Source organism: Coturnix japonica, chromosome 17, assembly GCF_054131305.1.
Source record: "Coturnix japonica strain WE chromosome 17, WE-NBRP24, whole genome shotgun sequence".
NCBI classification, from domain to species: domain Eukaryota; kingdom Metazoa; phylum Chordata; class Aves; order Galliformes; family Phasianidae; genus Coturnix; species Coturnix japonica.
Window position 1 is genome coordinate 13,979,849 of NC_140679.1, and position 25,368 is coordinate 14,005,216.

General features: G+C 46.4%; 1 long non-coding RNA gene across 2 annotated transcripts in view; it reads right to left on the reverse strand.

Annotated features, from left to right (window-relative positions):
* Positions 1–25,368, reverse strand: part of LOC107323855 (uncharacterized) — a 192,553-nt gene that overhangs the window by 69,537 nt on the left and 97,648 nt on the right. For both annotated transcript variants that reach the window (XR_014935306.1, XR_001559358.3), the window contains exon 2: positions 23,947–24,053. This is a non-coding gene — a long non-coding RNA (uncharacterized LOC107323855). The remainder of the gene's footprint in view (positions 1–23,946; positions 24,054–25,368) is intronic.

A 25,368-nucleotide genomic window follows, 5' to 3' on the forward strand; every position in this document is an offset into this window, starting at 1 on the left:
AGCTGCCTTCTCTGATGCAAATAATCCCTAAATGCCTCCTTAGCCCCACTTTGCCTTATCTGCCGTGTGCCTTCGGTGTGCTGTAAATGACACAACCCGCCTGCTCTTGAAAGCTGACATTTCCAAACCTGATTTTTAAATTGTAAAATACATGGCACGTGCCTTGCCAAAATCAGATGAAATCAAGTTAGTACCTAAAAATGTTAAAATTACCATTTACATTTATATCAGAAATTAAAGGAAGAGGCTGCAGGCTGCATGCTCTGCAGGGGTTGCTAGCAGGAAACCCACAACCATCCTCACCCAAACATTCACACACACGTCAGTCTGGTAAAGGTATTATTTAAATGCTGCTCGCTTAGCGAATTTGCAATATTAAAAGTGACATTAACATCACAGGAGTGAAAGGTTTCAAATCACTTCCAACAGAACAGATCTCCATGCAAGTGCTTTATCTTCCTTTTTTTTCCCCGGTTAAGCAAGTAAGGATATCCATAAAACAAAAAGACACGCCAGTAACTCAGCATAAAGCTGCTGCTTCAACTGGAAATTCAGCATCTTTGTGCTGGAGGAGATGTTAATTCTTCGCATGGTTTCACGTCAGAGCTTTGTTCTCAAGTTAAGCTTCGCTTTAGTTTGGCCCACTCAAAAATCCATATGTGAGGTTTAGGTGGTGCAGATGCCCACACCCCAGAAGAGATGCAAACCTGCAGGGACACACACAGGCAAAGGTACCGAGGCACTGAACTCCTACAGGACATGGGGGATAACATATGTAACTGCATAGCATAATAACGACAAACCTCTTCAGTAAGAGTGAAGGGGCTCTTCAGAAAGAGCTAAGGGAGGGCGTTTAGATTTCAGATTGAAGAAATGTAAAACAAAGCTTCATACCAACAGCCTCAATTGCCCTTAACATCATTTTGCTTTATGGTGCCTACCGGAAGGTCAGCTGCCTGCATACCCCTGCACCTGCAAGCCACATCTGGGAAGGAAATTGGGTATCTGGGATGCAAATTAGCACTTCAGACTTTGAAATGCTGACTAGTGCCTATCTGCTTCTTTTGGCATCAAAAAACCTTGAAATATCTGCAGTGTATTTGGTTACTTCTAGAGCAAGAATTTTAACAGGCAATTTAAGTCAATCTGTCATACTTTGCACCAAAATGGATGTCAGAGACAATGTCCCAGCGAAGGCAGCTGCAATTTGGAGTTGAGAGCAGATGACTTAAATGGCTCAAAATATATTGCAAGCACTCAGCTGACAATGCCCCACTCTTACAGCAACCTTTAGGTGAAGTCCACCAGATGATGCGGATCGCTAAGCATTGTGCCCAGAACTGGGCACAGAATAACTGTTATGGCAGCAAACATCCTTGTTTTACTTTAGAGAGACTTTACACTGAAGTAGGCATCCTTATTGCTGCTTTCATTAATATGGGTTCAAAACTGAGTAGTGCTTATTGGCCTGAATGCAGGTCGGTGTTGTCCTGACAGCATTGACTCATATCTGGTACAAGCACAGGCAGAACTTTTCTTCAGACTCAGAGTTATTGTAAAGCTGTAAGATAAAGCAGCAGTTTAAGTAGATGGGAAAAAAGCAGGCAGTCTTTCTGCTCTCTTTAGGTCTGTCTGAGCCAAAGACAGCTTCTGAAGGTGGCTCTGGGCAGCCTGGCCTGGTGGTTGGTGATCCTGAATGGAGCAGGGGGGTTGAAACCAGATGATCATCGCGGTCCTTTTCAACCCAGGCCATTCTATGATTCCATTCTATGATTCTATGACTCTGTGGCTGACGACGGTCCCACCAGCTCAGGAAACAGAAGCATGAACCGACCACCATGTGAGCCCTGCTGGTGTTAACAGGCTGCCTGAGATGGAACCTCTGGGATCCATCAGATGCTCTGGAAAACCCATAAAGTGGAATTTTCTGCACCATTTGTTCTTCTATCCAGAGTGAGCACGCCGTAAGAAGAACTTTGCTCAGCAGGTCCAAGCCAAAAAGGAAAGCAAAGATATACAGAAGAATGCGAATCGCTAAGGCAGAAAGCCAGACAAGCCATTTCACACTACTGAAAGCTTCTGGGCTGAGGGCTGGATTGAATTTGGGGCCCAAAGGTTCAGGTTACTGTAAGTTTTGTCCCTTTTCAATGCAAACTGCTCTAGAAGTATTATAAAGACTTGACAGAACTCAAAAAGCTGTTGACCCTCTATGATAACCAAATCTATCAGCTTTCCGTTGGAGAATGGCTCTTTGATTGAGGTTTACACTTTATCATTATTATTATTATTTTACAGATGTCAGATCACTACTCTGCTTTGTGACTATGGAGAATTAGGGAGGACGGCAGATCCTGCACTTCCCATCTAAGTGCTTCTGACCAGTGGTCAACACGGTGATGAATGCTTTTCCATCGCACCCTTCATCCCATGCATTTTCAAGGCTGCTTAGAGGTGGGAAGGCAAGAAGAAAGAATGCTGCGATCCGACAGAATTCAATTTCCTGAAAAAAATAAATCATCTTTTTTTCTACTTCTTTCCCTGTGACCTAAATGGAAAACATATTGTTCTGAAAGTGCTGTTCAAACTGAATTACCGAAACCTTTTATCAACAAAGAGACCGTCATATATCAGACATCTGGTGTGGATGTCAATTATAATAATTAATTAGACATCTCCCCAGATGCCTGACACTACATTCTGTCAGCAGATTTTTTGACTTCAATCAAAACTGCTGCTGCATTATGCATGAAACTCATGGAGTAGTTGGGAGTCGAGGAGATCAGCCACAAATCACAGCCAAGCACAAGGAAGGCCTCCTGGTTCCGATGGCTTTTACCACTTCTGAAGGCTGCCAAGTGAAGGGCACGTGCACTGATTCCTCTTCTTTCATTCATGTTTTCAAATGTTTCACACTTTTTCACGCAGGCATTCAAACGAAAAAGAGGAGTGGTGAGGAATATATCCTTTATAAACCAAAGGTAAGGGCTGCCACTGCATCCCTGTGCTGGGGAAGAAGGATGTCCTACATGCCAATCTGAAGCGCAACCACAATGGAGCATCTTCATTCATCCTTCCTGGTTCAGCCCCACAGCCCCATCATTTCCTTCCCTGTTTCCAAACAGAGGTTTGGAAAGGATTTTGAAGCAAGGCAGAATTAAATTCTGGTGTAGGTCTCTGGGTTATTCCTGTATTCACTGGGGCAAAGATTTCTGCCCGTCTTGTATTTGTTCTATAAAGTATTTAGCACATGTTTGAACAGCATGAAATGATAAATGAATATGTAACCACCATACACTTGCCTCTCCGGAGCTAGCAAGGCTCTTTTATTTGAAGGATTTGCCAATGAAAAATAGAATTACAAACTGCATGTGCATTTTCAGAAGGAAAAAATATTTATAATAATCCACTTGTTTCAATATTTCATGGAAGTGTCGGGGTTAGGCTCAGTTTCAAGTCAAAGAAAGAGAGAATACATTTAGATTGATGTGGATGTGCTCTGAAATACAGAACTGGGAGGTGGTGGAGTCACCATCCCTGGTGGTTTTCAAGAGGCATCTGGATGAGGTGCTATGAGACATGGTTTGGTAGCTTAGTGGTAGTAATGGTGATGGGAGGATGGTTGGACTCCATGATCTTGTAGGTCGTTTCCAAGCTTGTGATGCTTTGATTCTATGAACTGAAAGAAAAGCAGAGTCCCAGCAAGTAGAATAGGAACAGATTGCAGGAGTGTGGCATGGGATGCAGCCCAGACCTTCCTACTGACACCTGCAGGAGGTCTGAGATGGCTTCTTTTGGTCAACCCCCTCTTCCAAGGAAACTCTTTGTCATTTGTGGAATGAAGGATGTTTCACGTCAGGCTCATCCCCATAGGGGGTGCTCCCAAATTTAATCTGCTGGTTAATAATTGCAATTAATTAAGGTTGGGGATTTAAGGTGGATTAGTTCAACTGCATTAAACCACTGTGTAAACACTTGTATTTAGGAGAGGAGCCGCCCAGATTTTGCTGGTTTGTCCTTGGGCTTGCTGGTATGCAAAGAACAGGAAGACGAGAATTTGTCACGCACTTCCCTCCCATGTGGCTGCTTTTTATGTATCTCACAGTAACTTTCTGCTGCTCACCCTGCTTTCAAAACACAAAACTTGGTGTTACTCTGAAGAATCCCCGCAGAGCAGCTAATGCCCCAGAAATCCCTGCCATTTGCCGCAATTGCAACGTAAAAAGAAAACCTTTGGAACCTAAATAGACTGTGCTGATTTACACCACTTCAGCTCTGAATAAAAAAAAGGGTTGAGCCAGAAGAGTTTAAAACAATTTAACCAGTGTATTTGGCAGGTAATGCCGTGTCATTTTCCTCCGAGCCTTTTTCATTTACAGACCTGCAGCTCCCATTGTTGCTGGCTGTGTGGCACGAGGTGCGCAATGCGATGGGCAGCACCGCTGGGCTGATATTTCCATTTTCTTCTGAAAAACAGAGCCTGTAGTGCACGACAGAGTGGAATTTCTTACTAAACCATCACAAGCATCATCTCTATTTAGGCAAATGATGCAGAGCTCGGAGAAATACGTCACGAAAGCAGAGTAGGGAACAAACTGGAGAAGACCTTCCAAGAGTTTCCAGTTCTTTGGAGGATGGAGACATTTGTGCTCACTTATGTAACACGGGTGTATGCCAGATTGCCACAATGAGAGGCAAAGCAAAGCTTTGCCAAGCCCCAAGATTTTGTCCCCCGTTTCTGATCTGCGCATCCACCTCACCTGATGAGCACCCAGGAGATCAAATACGCACCATTTATCTCCCAGAGTTCTTAATTGCTGCACATTTTTAATCTTGCTTCATGTTTGGACAGAAAGCAAAAGCACTCCCGAAATGCCAAATATGTAAATAAAATAAAGCAGAGAAGCGCAAAGAAGAATGATTACTTTGGACCCTCTGGAGTAGCGAATTAATACTGAGCCTGGAAACAACAATAACCATCACCAGCACTGCCATTGAGAATACAAGCATCTATTTTTTACCTTTGCTAAAGATAGAGATTTCTCCCATAACTTGTACCCAAAACTTCACCAGCCAATTAATGACCTTTGCCTCTGACATCCCTTCCTTCAAGGTTCGCATGGCTATTATTTTCAGTACTTAATCTTTCAGAGCGATTTGTGTCTCCTAATAACGGACTTGTTTTGCTATCAGTCAGCTCCAGGACTGCTGCAGCTCTTCCATGAAAGCTCGCCTTGCTCATCATGCGACTTCAAATACCATTCTGTCTCGGGTGGAAAAAAAAAAAAGCCCCCCAAATCCCATATTGCTCCTTACAGTTTTATTACTTAGGAAACCGAAGAGAGAAAATAAAGGTCAGAAGAACTTTAAAACAACAGGAAAGTCAAGAGGACAGGAGAGTCTTAAAGGAAGTTACAAGCTTGAAATTACAGACATTTTTTTCAGGATGTACCAAGACATTTCCAATGAAGCACAACCCCCCGTGATTCCCTGCTCGACCCTCACTGCCCAAGGGAAATTACTCAGAATTATCTCTCTCAGCTTGTCAAGAGAAAGCAGCTTATGAAATGTCAGACATTCACACGGTGCAGAGGAGAACGTAACCGAGAAGCCCACAAGTGCTTGAGTGGACATGGATGGAACTTCATAACCCCGCTGCCTCGGGACCACCTTCCTAATCTCTTCATTTATATACAGCAGCACATTCTCCTGAGCATCCTCAGAGAACCAAAGCACCTACATCTGTACACCTCATCTGTGCAATAGTGAACCACACACCCAGCAGTGCTTGGAGGATTTGGGGAATAAAGACCTTAAATAATCTCCTTGGTGCTCCTCCCCTTGCTGCCTTTGTGCAGGTGCCCATCCATCATGTCCCTACAGGCTCCTTCTTCCCTTCTGTCTTTACACAGGGGCTCCTAGCAAAATGGTGATGAGATCTTTTGATCCCACTGCTCTCCAAGTCCATCTGAGCTACCAAAACAACTCTACACTACTGCTAATACCACCATCCAGCCTTCAGTGTGAAACTGCTGACAGAACACCAGCCGCAGCCAGTGAAATGTTTCATTAATTATCATAATTGATATCAATAGCAGATGTCAGCCTTAATGAATGAGAGAAGTCACTGCCAATATAAGAGATGCAAGGAGGAAGCCTCCAGCCTCTGAGTTCTGACTTCCCAGTGGTATTTTTCTTGTGGGTGTGAATGCCTGCCCACCCTTCTGTCACCAGGTGAAGGCTGATGTTCTATAGAGATGGGGCTGGAGAAGCAACAGCAGAAGAGAATGGCTCTGCATAGTGGATGGGAGGACAACACCTTGGGGGTTTACCTGCTCCATTTTTCATCCCTGGGGGAACAACGCTGCTTTTAGGAGGGAGACAGCAGCACCATCATGAGGCCTCTGCACCAGAGACAACGTTGTCCTCGTGCTCATGAACCTCTCCACAGTAGCAAATTAGCAGCTGAATCCTCTCATCAGCAGCACAGCTCTGCTCAGAAGGAGATATCTATTCTTAAAACTCTGAGAGAAAATGATTTCATGAAAGGTTTTCATCCTCTTGAGCATCTTGGCAGACTCCTTTTCAACTTTCCTAAGCAGAAAATCATGTGATAAAAATAAGGCTAGAAGTGTTCAGGGTACATTTTACAAAACCCTGTATTTTTCTTTGGGCCAAATGATTTGATACCAAATACTTCCCTGCTTTGTTCAGTTATTCTGTTTTTACTCATGGGATAAAAGTCTCTCCTGCACATCCCTCAAGGTTCACACCTCTGTAGAAAACATACAAATAACTCTCAAATGAGAAGGAAAGGTGTGCACTGAAAATGTCATTAACAAAATTAATCCTCATCTAAAATCTTATCAGAGCTAGAGCAACCAGGGCACTTGATCTTACATCTTGGGCAGCTCTAAAGTCTTTCATTACTGGGCTCATTGGACCAGAGAGGCTACAAGCCCATACATCTGAATACAGATGATGTACAATTTATGGGTTCGTGGCCTCCTCACTTAACCCAAGTTAGTGGCCCATGATAGGGTTTGCCAACCTTGCCGTTTCAGGCAGGAACAAACACTTTACATGCTGTCGATTTAGCAAACCTATTCTCCTGATTCCTTCCTCCCCCCTTTCACTGGTTGTGTTCATTAATCATTCCCTACTGTCTCCCTGGCAAGACGTGTTAATTTTTATAGGGCTTGCTCAGCAAGTCTTCAGCAGCAGCTTGTTCCCAGGGCAGTGGAGCGTGGATACCTGGTTGAACAGCCAGGTCAGGTGGGGTTTTGTCCAAGGGCACGTTCCTTCAGGGGTTTAGGGACCATAGGGACCACTGCTGCTTCTACAGCACAATGGAAGACCTTTGCTGGGTAGAAGGCAGTGGAGGCATCCCATGGGTAGCAGCACCTTGGGACTCTCTTAGCCCAGACACTGTCATATTGGTAGAGTTTGTGGGTCCCTGGCAGTGAAAGCGTGGCCCATATCCCAACAAAACAAGATGGCCTTTGGGTTTGGCTGCTGTTGAACCTACTGCTTGGCTGGGTGACTTTGGGCAGTTTACCAGGTCTCCCCCTGCTCCTGCTCCCATGACTTTATTTCAAAGAGCTATTTTATGAGGATAATATCACTTTCAAGATAACCCTCCCAGAACTGTATCTGTGCTTATAACAGAGGAAAAGAAACCCAGCTGCTAAAGTGGGACTTATTGCCCAGAACCCCCCAGGATGAAAGCAGGGACAGCAATGCGGGTACCTGGACACTGCTGTCCTTGGACAATCTACAGTAACCTTCTACAAAAATCCCAGCTCCTATCAAAGCAAAGCTGCCCCATTCAAAATAGCAGAAAAGAGCCTATAACTTTACAGATACTTGAGCAAGCTTTACATTAATGTCATCTAAATGGAGGAAACTAAAAAAGAATGGGAGAAAGGGAACATCAGTCACACTGTATTATGGCAGGGTTTGGAAACACAGAGAGGAAGACAATGGAGGACACACTGAGGAAATCTATGGGTTCTGAGACAGCCAGTACAGCAGCCCCAAAATATTTCTCTTTCCTGCAGCTACACTAAAATACAAAGAAAAAGAAACTTTCTTGACTGAAGCCGACTGTTAGCACTTGGAGAGGAAGATCAACCTCTGTAATGCAAACCTGCGTCTAAGTTGGCCAACCAAGGGCAGATCAGCCAACAACCTCAATAAGTTTGTTAGGAAAGGATCAGTCACTGTCTGCTAAACTCATCTCTTGCTGCACTGGCCACAGAGGGAACACAGAAGACCTGATCTTAGTGTTGCATGAACAGAAAGGCTTGGTTGGATTTTCTGGGACAAGCAAGTGGCTGCACTGACAGCCCTTACTTAGAAATGATCGAGGAGTCGGATTATGAGTCAGGGGAAGACTGGAGCCAAACTGGCAAAGCAATTGCAAGTCTCTATGTAAGTGTGTGAGTGAGAGTGCGTGCAAGACAGCAACTCGCCTTCCTTCAGTGACTTGGATTGATGGCCCTCTGCTGTTCCTGTCTTTGAAGAACCCACCAGTCGATACTTCACTCCTTTGTGCCCAGTCATCCCATCATCTGTGTGCTTGGCACCAGTTCCCATAGGTGTAAATAAGAATTATTTCTCAAGCTGCCAGCCCTTCTGCCTGGAAGACACGAGGTTCATCCAGCCTCCAGCATGCAGCTGGATCCCCTCTCCTTTCTCTCACAGCCTTTGGTACACACTCCTTTGCTGACCTTTTCCTTGGCACATTTGCATCTAACATCAGGTCGCTGACCTGGAGAATGGAAGCAGTACAGATGCATCCTGACAATGCCTGGCTAATAGCAGAGAAGTCAGCCCTCTTGTTAACAGCTGAGTGTGGTCTCTACCCATTCCCAGTCAGACCCATCTCCCATCTTTCACTGTGAAGCTTTGTGTGCATTTTAGCCACAGACCACAATTCCAGTAAATCTGAGAGAGCTGTGGAGGAGGATGCAGAAGGGGAAGGCTACTTTACCCACAGCTATGGGGAACCATCCCTATGGGACAGGGAGCTGAGAAATACAGTCCCTGGAAAGCTTATGGCAGCAGGAAAGCACAGCTCAGAGTAGAGAAGTCAGATTAATTGGGCTGGATGGTGATAGGCAATGAACATGACAGTTAGCACTTCCAGAACACTGTCCATACCTCCCCGAGGGCCACACTCAGCACATCACCATTAAAGTCTCCGAAAAAGAAAAGGCATTCCATGAGCAGCAAGGAGTGCTTCTCGAGCACGTGTGCCCTATGAGTGCAGTGCCTTAATGTAGGCACTTAACTCCATAATAATATTACTGTTATTATTATACTACTACTGTGCCTGTTACAGCACTGCAGCATTTGATTCCAATTGCTGCTGACATTTTGAAATGTGCTGATACAATGAAACCGCATCTCCCACAGCTCCTTAGGACTGCTGCTAAGGGCTGCATCACCCCCATGAAGCCTGCAGATCTGCCAGCAGGCTTTTGTGCCTCCAGCTCATCCTGTGGGGCAGCCTCTGGTACTCACTCCAGTTTATCCCATGCAGAGATGCTGTTTGCTTAGGAGCCAATCAAATCTCTCATTCCTGTGGCTTCCAGCATTCTCCCTTACATCTCACAAAATCACTGACCCGATGCAACTGTTTGCTGTCTGCTTTCTGATCCTGCCTGTTACTCCATGCCGAGGCTCTGCTGTTTAATCACAGCACTGTGGGACTGATGGCCCAAGCCAAACCCTTCAGCGTTTGAGCAATGCATTGGGCAGGAAGGATATCTTGCTGCTCCACATTCTTGGAGCAGCTGAATGGCATTCAGCACTGAAAACTCTTTGCTGCCTTCAGCTGTGATTTCATGCCAAAACGCCTGGCATGCAAATATCTGCAGAGCCAGGCGTGCTGGACATCAAGCAGACTCTGGCTGCTGCCTTCCCAAGTGCAGTCCAGTTTGTGTCTGCAAAGACAAAGCCATCATCAGGAGTTCCAGAGACTGGGAGAAGGGGGCATAAGGGCGATGTTGGTTCCCTGCTCTAGGAACACACAAGGAAACCGTGATCAATAACAAGCAAACTTGTCATTTGGAGTCTCCAGATAACTCTCGGTGCTTGGTGCTGTACAGACACAAGGTGAAGAACTATCAATATGAACAAGCTGGTAAAGGATCTTGCTCAAAGCTGCCCAGAGAACAGATTTGTTGTGTTCAAGAGAAGGAGCCAAATTTGACAACACTTTGTCTCCTAGACAACATCAGACAATTCATAGCGTTGACTTGCCTGGAAGAAAGCTCCCAGGAGACACGGAGCAGCAAACCCTTTTCATCCTCACTCACACAAGTTCCCAAAGATGGGTTTGTTTGCATGTTTGTCTTATTGGGACTCTCCTTTTCCTGGCCAGACCTCTGGGTGGACACCTCCACTTCTGCTGGCAACATCTCATCAAAGTACAAGGAGCCATAGAGACAGAAAAGCAGAGCTGCAGTCAGCATCTAAGAAACTGAATGCCCCCTATACCCCAAGCCTTCCCACTGGAAACAGGCAGTGAGGGTGTTTCTCTGGGAGCTTACACTGAAAACTCCATCCACGCAGCACATTGCTCTGTGCCTGCCTACCTATTTATCAACGTGCGGAATATCTTTGCTTTTTCTTATACTGCCATTACTTTGCCTGCCTAACCACTCATCTAACGAAACAACTCTCATGTCTGCTCTGCATTTCTCTTCATTACTCCTTTCACCACCTTTATATTTCTTACACACAACAAACACGCTCCCCTTGTTACCTGTGATGCATATACCCACTTATTTTTCCACCTTTCTTTTCTTTTTCTGGTCTCTATCTTGAGACTAACAACACATTCTTCTATCTTATCCCCAGCAAAAGGAACCCCAACAAATCAATCCTCCAACAAACGGAGCCTAAAGCCCAGCCCCCCACAGTCTGCTTCTCTGCTGGTTTTTTATGCCTTTTACTTGATCGTTTTATGCGTCTCAAACATCACTGTTTTCTTCCCTTCAACATCCCAAAGCGTGTTGTGTGGGGAAGAAAGTTGTGTGAAAATCACTTGAAAATGAAAGCCACAAGCTATATTGTGGTAATAGCCCATTATATCTCTCCTCATATTTACTTCATTCAGCAACTTTTTGACTTGATTTGACAATCAAAGTTAATGCTCTGATATACATATACACATCTACATGTATTTTCCCTTTTATTCCTTGATTAGAACTGCGAACATTTGCAAAGATTTCAATTGAGGAAAGTGACTAATGCAGCTCCTTCTGCTGGCTGCAACGTTCGCTTCGACTGCCTGCTAATAGCTCTGAGCACTGAGCTCAGTCTTCCAGTGCAAAGAGAAAATTGCTTTCCTGGGAGATTTCTGAACAGCACTGGGCTCCATTCAGCTTGGTGTGTGTTGGTGGCACAGGATGTGGTGGTGGTAGGAGATGTGTTGGTGGCATGGGGTGTGTTGGTGGTAGGAGATGTTGATTGCAAAGGGTGCGTTATGGCACAGGGTGTGTTGGTGGCAGGAGATGTGTTGGCAAACAATGCGTTACAGCATTGGTGGCTTTAACAGTTGGCGGCTCAGGGTATGCTGGTTGCATGGGATGTGTTGGAACAGCCTTAACCACAAAGCCCAGTTTTGCCATAACTTAAACCTATCACGGGGATGCATCTCTCACAGTCACATTTCTGACATGCTGTATTTTGAAACCACTTGTTTCCATTCTCTCATTTTGTTTCAAAGATGCCAAAGCCCTTTGATAAGAGAAGAATGGCTCATCACTACTTCCTGGTTTTGTTTCAGTTTCCTTTGTAACTTTTTTATTCTTTAGAATCCCTTTATTGTTGGAAACGTAGCATTTCAGATATGAAGTCTTCTGTTGCGGTCTCAACAAGGAGGGGTCTGACTTCATCAAAACAAAATGACTCCACAGGAGTGGAGAGAACAGCTTCAATAGCTGCAGAAGAATAGGGACAGAATTTTCATTACTTCTGAAATCTTCCACTTCGAGCTTTTTATTATTTTTGTAATCATATTTCTATAGTATTTGTATTATTTCTAGGCTATTTTGATGGCCGGGAAATAAATTAATACAGAAATGTCAGAGTTTCCCACGGATCTCAAATCTGAAATCCCAACTATTTCTACTGTGTGCACCCAGTGCTCCTGGCATGAGTTTTATTGACCTTTTTAACATAAAAAACCCATCAGCTGCACTGCCCAGGTTACAAATGGGCATTCATGGAACCTGAGATGCAGTGCAGGGGCTTGGAGGGGCTCAGGGGGTCTCCGGCTGCTCCAGGCTGCCCACAGCCCCCTTCCTCTGTCCTTCTAATAGTATGAAATCAATAACCAGCAGCACACGTGGCCTTACTGCTGCTGGGCTCACCTGTGTGCCGTGAGGCTGATAGTGTTATTTACACTTCCCCAGACATTTCCCTTTTTCCCTGTGCCTGAAACAGCTACAAGTCCCCATCCCTTCCCATGCAGCATCTGCTGTGCCAGCTGTTCCCCATCCCACGGATCGCCCTGCTTCGGTGCACGTTGACACTTGTCCGTATTCAATCACATCTTCATTTCTCCAGCTCCGTTCTCCAATTTGTCATGTTTGCCTTGCATGCAGTCTGTGTTCTCCAGCACATCTGGCTCTCTTCCCATCATTATACAGCTCCCAAACTCTGTACACCCGATCTCCGATCTCCTATTCGTGTCATTAACAAACACATCAGCTGGCAGCAGGAACAGAAGGGGTCCCAAGGCACCCGCATTTTCATTTCTGACATCTCTCTCTTTAGCCAAGATGGCAAATGCTGGTGCCTGGCACCCCTCTGCTTCTCTGCAAATCCACCACCTTGGTCAAAATTGATTAATTTGGTGGAGCTGTGAGCCCACATCTCCCATTGCCCTCATCTCAATGCCTCCCGCTGCTCTGAGTGCTCCTGCTGGGCAATGACTTGCTTCTTGCTACTTCATCCTGCCTCTGTGGGTCTCAGCAAAGGCACTGAAGCTCCTCAGAAACATTCCATGCAGCAAAGGGATTCAGAAGTTTAGTGCTGCCTCTTTATCCAGCCCTGCCCGCTAATAGCTGCCCACCAAGCAATGATTTGTTTCAGGCATCTGGTTTGTGAGATACCAAAACGCTGCTGTTTCTCCCCTATCCGCTTTCCATTTAAATGCTAACTACTGTAAAGAGAAAGCTTCAACGGAAAACAAACCAGCCAGAAGCAGTCTGTGGAGCAGGAAGCTCAAAAGCTCCCAACCATCAGCTGTGGCCGAAGAAAACACTTCGGGATTAAGTGCAAAACTGGGTTGCAAAGCCTGAAAGCCAACCAACTATTGGAAAACATAAAAACAAAATCCTCCATCCTTTGGAGTGCATGACACATTGACACGTTCAGTGTCAGAGCTCAGGTTGTGGCCCTGATCCCAACCCCTAATTATACCCCGGTCAAGCAGCTCAGGTTTTATTAGTGCAGCTGTCAAGAAACAGCCTGACATGGCTTGCCTTGGAGCCCACCCTTCCTTCCAAGGGAAAGCTGAGCCTTCACTCCTGAGGAGTCCTCGACTGGGCTCCTCCACCTCAGAGTCTCTTAGAAAAAACTTCCTGCATTTATTATTATTATTACTACTTTAATTTAATTCATGGAGTTTACATAACCCAGCTACTTCTTCCCCTCGGTGGCATGGGGCAAAGCTAAGGTCAGATTGCTTTGCAAACAATCCACATCTTAAACTCGAATTGCGGTGGGAGCTTCACCTGTTTCCTTTGGAAATGCCAGAGTCCATCCAGGCACAGAATCAGAAGCTCTCAGTTTAAATTATGCATGCAACTTCCTGCTATTTATGTGCACTAAGGTGCGTCATGCTGAAAAAGATGAAGGCTTGGAGGATTTGGGGAGGGTGCTGGGAAGGAGTCTGGGGAGGCAACAGCTTGATTTACTGAAAAGAAAGTGCTCCCATCTCATGCAGTTCAAGGGTTGTGGTGTTTTTTCCCTTTTGACAACAGTCAGCCTGCTATTACATTCCCTGCTGCACGGTGTTTAATACAGAGCTCTGCCACAAGTTGTCTATTAGGTGAATTATCACAGCAAAAGAGTCGTCTGCTGGGGAAGCAGGCACTGCATTGGGGGAGAGGAGATCAGGGGAGGCTCTGAGCAAGTGCCATTCTGCCTGTGTGTTGGAGAAACACACTGTAAGGTGAAAATCAGCCCCACTCACCCTCCCAGCAGCACCAGGCTGTGTAAAGGGAGTCAGCATTTCTTCAGACAGCAAGAAATCCATACTGCTAACTGACACATCCATGCCCAAACTGTGATGTGCTCACGGAGCTACAGAGAGAATGTATAGGGTTGCTCTGGCCGATGATGGGCTGTGCTGGTTTAGTGCAGGAGAAAAGAACTGTCATCGGTCCATATTACCTATAATTTGTGTCTCCTCTCTCTGTTTGGATCCACTCAGTATTCACACACACGGCATTATGTAGGAATCCCAGACTGAGAGCTCATTTTGTGAAGGAACGTCGTTCTGTCATAAATGCCACTTCACGATGAGTGAGAAACTGCTCACCACACATCATTGGAAAAAAAGAGCCACAGAATGAAACTGTTTTGATTTTCCATTTCTTTTGAATCCCTGTTGGTATGAAAATGGTACCCAGCTCTGGCAGTGGAGTGGGAAGGAGACATTTCAGTCATCAAAACCAGGTTTGATGGGGACAGGTTCTTCATCAGGGTCTGCTGTGATAGGACAAGGGGCAGCTCATAGAATGGCCTGGGTTGGAAAGGTCCACAATGCTCATCCAGTTCCAACCCCTTGCTATGTGCAGTGTCACCAACCAGCAGCCCAGGCTGCCCAGAGCCACATCCAGCCTGGCCTGCAGGAATGGGGTATCCACAGCCTCCTTGGGCAACATGTTCCAGTGTGTCACCACCCTCTGGGTGAAATGGCTTCAAACTAAAGGAGAAGAGATTTAGACTGGATGTAAGGAGGAAGTTGTTTACAATGAGGGCAGTAAGGCACTCACATAGGTTGCCCAGAGGTGGTGGAGACACCCAAGGTCAGGCTGGAGGAGCTCTGAGCACCTAATGGGGCTGTGGGTGTCCCTGCTCACTGCAGGGGAGTTGGACCAGACTGGCCTTTAAGGGTCCCTTCCAACCCAAATGATTCTATCATTTTAAAGCTGCACAAGCAAGGCACCTGCCAAGCTCACAGCTCTGCTCATCACATCTGCACAAGGATGCGTCATCCCCAGGGATAACAAATACCCCACTGCTCCCTCCACCTCTTGGCTCTCTGCCTTTCTCTCTCGCCTTGGGAGCTTTGACAGCCATGCTTTTGTCAAAACAGCAGCATTGATTTGAGCCGAGGCAAACAAGAACTGACGTGTGATTGACAGCAGCCCAAAGAGATGCACGGTTGGGCAGGCGGGGGTTACAGAGAGGGAGCAAATAAATAGAGACACTGAAGCAGTCACACGTGTCACAGCCACCCCTGCAATAACAAGCTGCAAGTGTCCCTTTGTATGGGCTGGGATCTGAGGTTCTCATTTGTACCTTCTGCCAAGTGCTTGCAGTCATCGTGCCTTGCAGCACAGATGTGAAGTTCCCCATTTAGAACTGGTTTAGGATGGAGCCCTGCCCCCTAGAAGTCCTTCTGCTTGATATTAACATTTGCCAGGCACTCAGGGAACCTGGAGAAGAAGAACCAGGTCCCACAGATCCCCAAAGCTCCCAGCTGCCCCTGGAGGTGCTTAAGGAGATGTGGCATGGTTGGACATGGTTAATGGGCATGGTGGAGATGGGGTGAGGTTGGACTGAAGTTGGAGGTCTTCTCCAATCTCAGGGCTTCTGTTATTGCATGTGTGCAGCCTGGCATCAGCCCTGCCCTGCTCTTCACTTGAGCAGCTCAGCCTTCAGAGGGACTCAGTGGCAAATAATACATGCAGACACGGGTGGGTGCAAATGAGGACTTCTGCAGTGAAACGAATGGAAGTGTTTGAAAGCTCCTCCTTCCTTCTTCAGAAAACAAACTTGCAGACAGAAAAGAATAATTAGCCATTCCATCTTAATTACCAAGAGTAGAATTTCTGCTTTTGATTCACAGCATATGAAGCCATTCAAACAGTCCCTTGCAAATTACATGGTTGAACTCAACCTGAGCAGCTCGTCAAGCAGCGATCACCAGCTAAACCCAGGTAGAAAAACATCCTCGAAGGTGTCACTGCCCAGTGACCTGCTTCAGATGGGTCCATCTTGAGAAAGACATGACATTTCTCATTCCCAAAATAGCTATCACTTAGTGATACGTTAGGCTAAGACTTCCTTCAGTCGCAGTATAACCTTTTCAAAAGCTCTTACTTAAAGCCTCCCTACGTCAGGGAGTTGTGGATTTCACTCCAGTGGCACACAGCTCGATGGTTACAAGCCTGCTGGGTATGTGCTGCTCTCTCAGTATGTGCCTGGGATAAACCTAAGTGGGAATGACATGGTTATACCCATTTACCCACCTTACACTGAGCTTGTGCCTGTGTGCAAATTAACTTCTAAGTGATGAACTAACCTGCAGTTTTCTCAGGGATAGGGGGATGAAGTGACACAGAACTGTGCTGGAAGCCCAGCAGGACAAACAGAGACAGATGTCCTATGCACCAAGCCAAGGTCAAGACTTCACCTGGTCACTTCTTACAAGCAGGATCTGCAGCAGTGATTCAACATCCCAACAAAGTGCCACATGAAGGCAGGGTGCCCCGCTGGGCACATTCAGCTCCTCACCCAAGTTTCTGCCCTTGAAACAAGTCATCAGATCGCTTCTGCAAAAGTCTGTATGGGAATTGATTTCCCACCCCCAGACACAGGTTTTTGTTGTTGTTGTCACGGCAGTATTTTTTAACAAGTCTATGGAAGCAATTCAAGCTGTGCTGCTTCGTCTCAGAGACATGTAGGGCAAGAGAGTCCTCTGATTCCAGTGACTCCAACCCCACTTACTGTGAGTGCTTTTGGCAGAGATGCTTTAAAGCTGGAAATCAATATGTAGTTACTGTTTACCATGAAAATGAACATTTCAGCCTCTTACGCTAAAAGGGAAAGAAATTTTTGAGTCACCTGCCATTTAAATAGCATCTCTCATGCAGTCACTAATTTAATGCAAATCTCATATGGCTTCCTTGTGTTTGTCATTTCAGTGTATTTTTGTGCTTGTAGTTTTTATGCTAATGAGCCTGCACCATTGCTAACTAGGTCTTTATATCTATCATTTCAATGATACCAGTAATTACACAGTTATATATGGGTGCCTGTTCCGTGCACTCAGCTCTCTGTCACCTCTTCTTTATTGCTGCCTGGGAGAAGTGAGTTCTCACTGTCAGACAGCAGCGGGGTTGTTTGCTGTGGTTCACTGTAACTCTGAGGCTGATCAATGCCAAAATTTCAGCCCATGTTCCAGGTGACAATAAACAGAACCTTGTGGATCTGGGTAAAATCTGGGAGACAAAGAATCATTTATGTTGGAAAGGACCTGTAAAGTCATCAAGTCCACATGAGGATGGAAAATAAGGACGCAAAGCCTCACTTTGAGCTCAAGAGAAATCACTCTTCTGTAACACAGAGGTGCTGGACAAAAGCATCTTCCACCAGCAGACCCCATCCAGGCTGTGTCCAGGGTTTATTGCTCAGAATCCATTTGGCCAAGGAGATAATGGATGAATCTGCATGGATGGAAGGGGAAGCGATCCCTAATCTGCACGCACAAGTGGAGAAAATAAAAGAAGAACATGGAGAGTTATGGCAGGTAACTGAGATAATCCTCTGTGGAGAGAGGAGAGCCTTGGACAGCCTGTGCTCAGCCTGCAGCTTGGTGTCCCCATCAATAAGGGTTTCTCCCAAGGCCCCAGGACACTGGGTGCTGGGTTTGGCAGAGATAAGGAGCAGACTGGAGAACTCCCTAATGCCCCCAAGCTGCCCAGCAAGACCTGAGGAGTCAAATATTTCCATAAATCCCCATTTCCTTCCTTCCTTCAATCCTCCCCCATCCCTCAGCTAATACAGTCTGCTCTATTCCTCTTCCCATACAGCACCACAACTGGGGGCAAAGCCACTTCTCCCTGCAGTACCAGCATGAATCCCACCCCCAGGTGACACTGGGGGAGGTGGAGAGCAGCCCAAGTGCCTGAGCAGTGGGATTGCTGCAGGAGGACTCTGTGCAAGGAAACCAAGCAAACTCCCCGAAAGCCTGCAAAGAAACATGACATGCAATCATTTCCAGGCACGTTGAGGAGAGATTAACGTGCAGCCCTGAAAAAAAGCAAGCCTCATTTTGTCCTTGGTGCTCTTGACAGAAGAATCGTCTGCAACTTACTGAAAAGCTGTGGAAAGCCAAGATGAGGAGCTGATGGCTTCAGCATCCTTATGGATCAAGAATGAGGATGACTCCCCTACCCTTCTGCTTTGATAGAGATAAGGCTGAAATACACTTCAGATTAGGAGGCATTCAGGCTGCTGGAAGGTGACTGGAAATGCTGCAAAGGATGTAAGCATGAAATGTAAACAGCAACATGGGGAGAAAATAATTGAAAAGAAGCTGGCAGGCCGAGTGAGTGAGCAAAAGAGGTGAGCCCTGTGTGCTGGCTTCTGCTGGGGATATGCAGAGAAACCCCAGGGATCTGGCAATTAAACGCCAGCACAGAAGAGTTACTGTGTGCCTTATGGAAGCATTTCAGAACTCGAAGCAAAACCAGGCACCTTCTGTACTTGGCACCAAGCAAACATGCAAGGAGAGAGACTAAACAAAGAGCTTAAACAGGCAAAAACTGGGAAAACTGAGGCACAGAGCAGCAGGTGATCTGCTGAATCAATTAGGAGCAGCACATAGTTTCTTTTTTTCCTGCTTCTTATGCCAGTGCTTTATGCTAAATGTCAAAATTCATTTGTTTGTGCTGCTCTTGGGAGCAGATGACACATGCACTGTCGCTGTGCAAACACAGCAAGGCTCTGGAGAATGTGGGGCCCCATGGGATGAGGGGCATCCATGGGGTTTAAGTGGTGAATGTAACTTGCAGCAGATGCTGCCAGAAGGACGGACCTTCACTATACCTATAGAATTGCACCGAGGAAGGCACAGGACCACATGCATTTGGGTTTCCTCCTGTTTCCTCCATCTAGCAGGCTAGATGTGGGGCTGAGACCCCCATGCCACCCTAACACTGACAGTTTTAGTGACCCATGTGATGCATCACACACAGCCACTGCAGTGAGTCTTTTTGGTTCCTGTTTCTGACATGTTTTTGTATCACGAAACTCTGATTAAAAAACCAGACAACCTGTGTCATGGTTAAAACATCCATGGAAAAAACTCTGTTTCTGCTTAAATATTGTATTTTAGAAACCAAAAATCACTAAGCCCACCAGCAATAACAACAGTGAGCTGCTAAAAGGTTTCGAAGTGCACTACAGAGAGACATTTCAACTTCTAGCTCAACATTTGCAAGGCATATCCCTGTAACAAAAACCAAACCCAGACACACTATGGAAAATCAATGTCTCTTTCATGCTGCAGACTTTCATGAGCTCCACTGAAGTCAAATGTAAACCTGCCACCAATGAATTGTGACAACCCCTCTCGCCCCATAAATGCAAAAGCCTTTATCAGCTGAGGGAGCTGGTTTGAATGGCACAGAGGCAGACACAGGCAGTGCTGCCATGAAGCAGTGGTGATAATAAGGACAGGGAAGCACCAGACAAGGATCCCAAGGAGAACAAACCACCTCCATTTTAAGGTCTGTAAGAGCAGATCAGGAGCGGTACCTGCTGGGGACAACATATGGATCTGACTGTGGGTAGAGGGGAGGCTTATGCAGCCTCTTAAAGGGTGTTCCCAGATTCATTCTCAGTGCATTTTATGATCTCTTGAATATCAGTAAGTAAATATTTGATTGCATGTAGCAGTAAAGGAGGTGGAATTAAGGAGTAAATCCCACAGAGATTCACGTGTTGCTTCATTTCGTGCTGTGCAGTGTGAATGGAAAAGGGCTCCAAGACTCAGTCAGAACTCATCCATCTCCAAAATGACAATGGCTGACACTGCTGTGACCCGGGATAGGGCGGCGGAAGGGAGATGTGGGGCACTGCAAGAAGGAGCAAAGGGCATTAAGTGATGCTTTCACTTCGAGGTGCTCTGTGATCATCCCTCTGTCCCCAGACCAAATTAAAGATGGAAGAAAAGACAGGCTGTGCCACTCCCCCCACCCCACCCCACTTCTCTATGACTTAATCTTGTAAAGCCCCATTTAAAGTAATTGAGACCCATGAAGCTTAAATCTTATTTAACTTCATTAGGAGCTGAGAGCTTTGGGCATCATTGATGTGGCCTAACACTGAGGGACCCGCCTGCCATTTTAAGTGGTAACATGCAAGATTTAGGTGACAGTGAAATCCTCAAAACATCACTCAGTTGCCCCGTCCTCATCTGCAGGGCTCCCAAAAGTGAAAGCCTTTGGTCTGCAATGCTCACCTTGAGATACGTGTATGATTTCCTCTTAATTCTGGAGAGGAAACAGAGCAGCACTCCCCCATCGAGCAAATTCAGCACTAAAAACCTCACGAATCTCCCTGTCTACCTGGAGGCTAAATTATATCCACTAGAAACAAACTCAGCTCTGCCAACATAAATGATCAGAGCTCCATAAAGGCTGAGTCTAATTGTACAAAGCGGTGATTAGCCACTTCCCTCTGGGGATGCGCAGCTTCCTTTCCTGAATGCGACACTGAGGCAACCTCTAGTGGAGGCAGGGAGCTGCCTGGTGCCTGCACTGGGCTCTTTTTGGCTCTAAAGAGTCATTTATGGGACTTTGGTTTCTGCCATGTCTGGGCTCTGCAGCCCGCCCAGCTCCCCTGCTTCAAGAGTGCATTGAAGGGCTGAGATCCTACAGGATTCAGTGCTTGGCTGCTGCCTACAATGGGCAACAACAGCACCCAAATTACTGCTCAAATAAGAATTTCTTCCTCCTGGTTAATCACCTGCTGTGCTTGTTTGGGAAGAAGCTCCAGGACCAATTACAGCCATAACACAGGGCACTGCGAGCAATCCGGAGCGTGGACCAGAAGCAGGGCAAAAAATTATTACTTCTCCTTTTATTCCATTATGCCCATTTCTCTATGCTAAAAGACTTAAATGATCAACGCTCTGTTAATAAATTTCATTTGGCTCATTTAATAGATGACTTAGTAGAGGAGTGAGTTTGGCCATGACCAATAATGAATTAATAACTATGCGAGGAGCACATTCCCTTACAGAAATACTTCATACGTGCATAATTCTTTATTCCAAAGGAGAAGAGATGCTCTGCAAGACTGCACTGCTTCATCTCTATGAGCACAGGTGTAGCTTTGATTTGGAGACGTATGGAATGACCCTTCAGGACACAGATTGAATGGGGATCTGGATGGGGCACCACCATGGAGCTGAACCTTGAGCCAGGAGCTTCCAGCCCAGCTGGCTGGAGTCCTCCTTCTGCATCCCTTCACTAATGACATTAATTTCTCTGTGTTTCACAGCATGTGCTCCTGAGATGAGGGCTAAAAATGAAGTTTGTCAGCTTTGCTCAGCTGGATCGAAGGAGCTGCTGGCTGACTGGAGTTTGCATTGCAGCCTTTTCAGCTCTTGGCCACAAATTCCTCTACCAAAGACCTATAGCTGGTGCTGCTCATCAGCTCAGTTGGATTGGACGTGCCCAAAAGCTGGATCCCAGCCCCAGCTAATTCAGTGATACCTGAAGGCTGTGCATGGAGGAAGGTTCTCTTGACCAGGAAGGAGGTTCACAATGACCACCGTGGTGCTTTCTCCTTCCAGCACCTCATGCCAGGGTTTGCTTCCAAATGAGGTTTGCACAGTAGTGAAAACAGCAGGCAGTGTGCCACGAGCAGCAAAGCAACACGGATGGAATTCAGCAGAAGGAAACTGTGCTGCAAAGCTGGAGAGGCTCACAGAAGGACCCACTGTGATCCCACCTGGTGTGGGCTGTGCTGATGGGGACACGGCTCCATCGGTGAAAAGAGCTTTGCTTGAGGTCATCTCCCAGAGCTCTGCTCAGCGCAAAACGCCTCTGCAAGCTGAGAAGCCCTGCGCTCTCTTCACCCATTTGAAAGCATCAATTTTGCTTTGCGGTACAATGTTTCTCCCATCACTTAAGTGGTAGTTTCCTTGTTGCAACCCAGCCCGACAATCTCACACTGCTGATAGTGACTAATGACAAGTACTCCTCCCCACTTGCACTATAACATCCTCCATACAGTCATCTTTCCTGAGCCCGCCTTCTCTCATAGGCCCAATTTTCGAAACCTTTTCATCATTTTTGTGGCTCCCCTACCAATACGTGTTGCATTACACTCATGACATGCACTGTCGTAGTTCAGAGAGAACCAGTTCAGCCAGCAGCTGAAAATGGGGATTACAATGATTTCTATGGTGGGACTTGCACATTGAGCATCGATCTGTGCCTCCATCTAGTGGTTAGAGTTATACACAGAGGGTAAGAGCTGCCTATAACGCCCAGCAGAAGATATGTCACTCTCCATTGGTAGCAGCTCCCACCAGTCACCCATCCTACTGCTGGCCAACTGGACATAGGAAGCTGTGCTTTATCAAGTCCCATTCAGCACGTGCTCCATAGATGGGGGGAAATGTGGGGGGAAATGGGGCACCTGGAGATCAGAGCCTGCTCCACCAGCAATGGACATCGACACTAAGTGATTCTCAGAGAAGAAAAGCAGGCCAGACCTGCTAACACCCAGCCACGCACTGTTATCACACAAAATGAGGTCATCTGCCAAAAACAGGACTAAAATTGCCCCCGGTGAACAGCGGGTCTCCCACTAACTTAAAACACACATTTCAGACCTCCAGCAGAGGTTCAACAAAGTGATGACTTTCAGACTGGAAGCAATTGGGATGTCTCCCCAAAGCCATTCCTTGTCCCCAGCTCCACTCTCCCCTTGTGGCAGAAATAAAGAGGGGGTTGGGAAGGGTTGGGGGGGGGGGGGGGTGGCAGTTTCTGATTAAGATGCACAAACAGCTCTATTCAACAACTGATGCAATAAACGCGCTGAGTAAAATTACTGCCAAAGCTCATTGCAGTGCTTTATGGGGCTGCTCTAAGAGTGTGAAAAACCGTTTGCTGCATATTATTAAATGATGAAAAATGCCGAGCTCACAAACAAACTGTGCAATGAATATGGCTCGACTGCCTCTAGTGAGAAGATGATGGAGCCTATGTAAGCAGGGTGGCAGGGAAAGGAGAAGGGATTGTTCCCTGTACTGCACTGTGCTGTAGTGATTACAGGGCAAAGTGACCCGTAGGAACAGAGCAGTTCCTCACAGCTCCACTCCCAATTTCAATATTGATTCAGAGCACAACAAGTACAAAAAGCACTCTGCCACCCACAGCCATAACCACACTGCCCAGACGCTAACTGATGTTCTTCTGCACTTTATGGCAGCCTCTGTACCCAAGCCACATGTTCAGGCAGCACAGTGCAGTCGCACCACATATGATTTTATGGGTCAGGGTACCAGTAGCTCTAACACAGCATTCAGAAACATCAATGTCTTTGGTGGCTCCTGTGCCAGGGCACCTCATGCAGGCTGGGCATGTCTGCACAGTGAATAAGGGCTGCAGTGATTTGTGAGTAAGCAACTCCCCTCAGCTGGATGGTGACAATATCCCTGTGGGGCTTTGCTACAAAAGAGGTCCTAATATATTCCTTCCCCAGTAAAGTAACCAAAATATGCCTTCAAGAATTAGGATGGATGGCTACAGAATTATGTCCCAGTTGGTATTTTATGCTTATAGGAAAAAACATCCTTACTGCTAAAAACACCTTTGTTCTCCAAATGGCCAGCTGGAAATCGTGTATCAGTGTTCCAACAGAGCGGGATTGCTTTCAGCTCTGACCTGTACTCACCCTTGGGTTGGCCTTGGGTTCCTCGACTGTTAACATCAGGTATATGGCTGGAGGATGCAAGGTCATTCTGCTCCTTATCTTCTGCTCAAGACTGAGGCTTGTGTTCTCTAGGGGGAAAAAAAAAAGCCAAAAATTAAAACAAAAATTACTGTGTGCACAGACTCAAATCCTCCTGAAGTTTTATATGAAACAAGCAGTGCGTGGGTCTTTCAATGGCTTTTCAGATAAGGAAGAAATTTCACCCATGGTGCCCTGAGATAAGCCACCACGCACCAGAGATCAATGATTTCTCCTTCTCTGTGATCCAGGCTGGACTCAGAGATGCGATGCCCTTCTGGAAACAGTGCTGGACTGTGAGCAGTGAGCTGCTGGGGGAGCAGGCATGCAGATAACACACAGCAGTTCCCCACCTACAGGACCAGAGGGCACACAGTGGTCCTTGTGCTGGGAATGGATCCTTATCTTTGAAAAAGAATCACAAGGATGTACTCAGAATCACCCCAAGTGCTCTGGGTATGTGTGAAACCCAGCACTTTCATTCCCAGAGAGCATCTGGTTGGCTTTGGCTCTCCTTGTACTCTCAGCTTTCTCAAACTGAAGTGACTTACGTACTTCAGAGCTCCAAAATTCCCTTCATTTTAACACAAAGGCAGAAAACTCTGCAACATCCTCCTTCCCCTCCCCCAGACATACACTCTGTTGGGCTTGGATCTGAGCTGCCATTGTAGTCACCGCATGAAAAAAGTTGCTTTACTCCCTGTGCTACAGCTAATCTCAAAATGCTGCATAAATTGTCACTTACCTCACTGCCTAATATCATGTCGCAGCTAAGCACATATTAAAATCGGTGCTAAATGCAGCTTTAATGTTTGCACTTAAACGATGAGCCCCCTCCCACTTCTCCTCCAATCCCCTCTCTCTGCGTTGCTGCAGGGCCTGGTTCACCACTGCAGGGGCTGAAAATCCCACCCTTTGCTCCCATCTCCTGCCCAGATGTACATGAGCTGGTGGTGGGGACACAGCAAGCACCCTGTTTTGGGTAGCACCACACCAAGAGGACCATGGGTCAATATCTTCCGCTTAGAGTATCTTGCTGTGTCCTGCAGGCTGTGGGCAGCTCCTACTCTTGTGTCCTCAAGGTTCAACCCCAACTTGCTATCAGACCTGATCCCAACAGCCTCTGAGCATCTCCTTGCCAAGTCACTGCCCCCTTCACACTCATCCCACCACATAGAGGACAGGACGGCCTCTCTAAAGAGGATCCACAAGTTTTATATCGAATTAAATTCACCAAAAGACACAAGCAGAAAAAAACCCACAGCCCAGACTTCCAAAAGCTACACGAAGGCCTTGCTGTAGATAATCGCTATAAAGATTAATGCCTTGGAAACTGCTTATTCTTGGAGCTGAGCCCAACGCCCC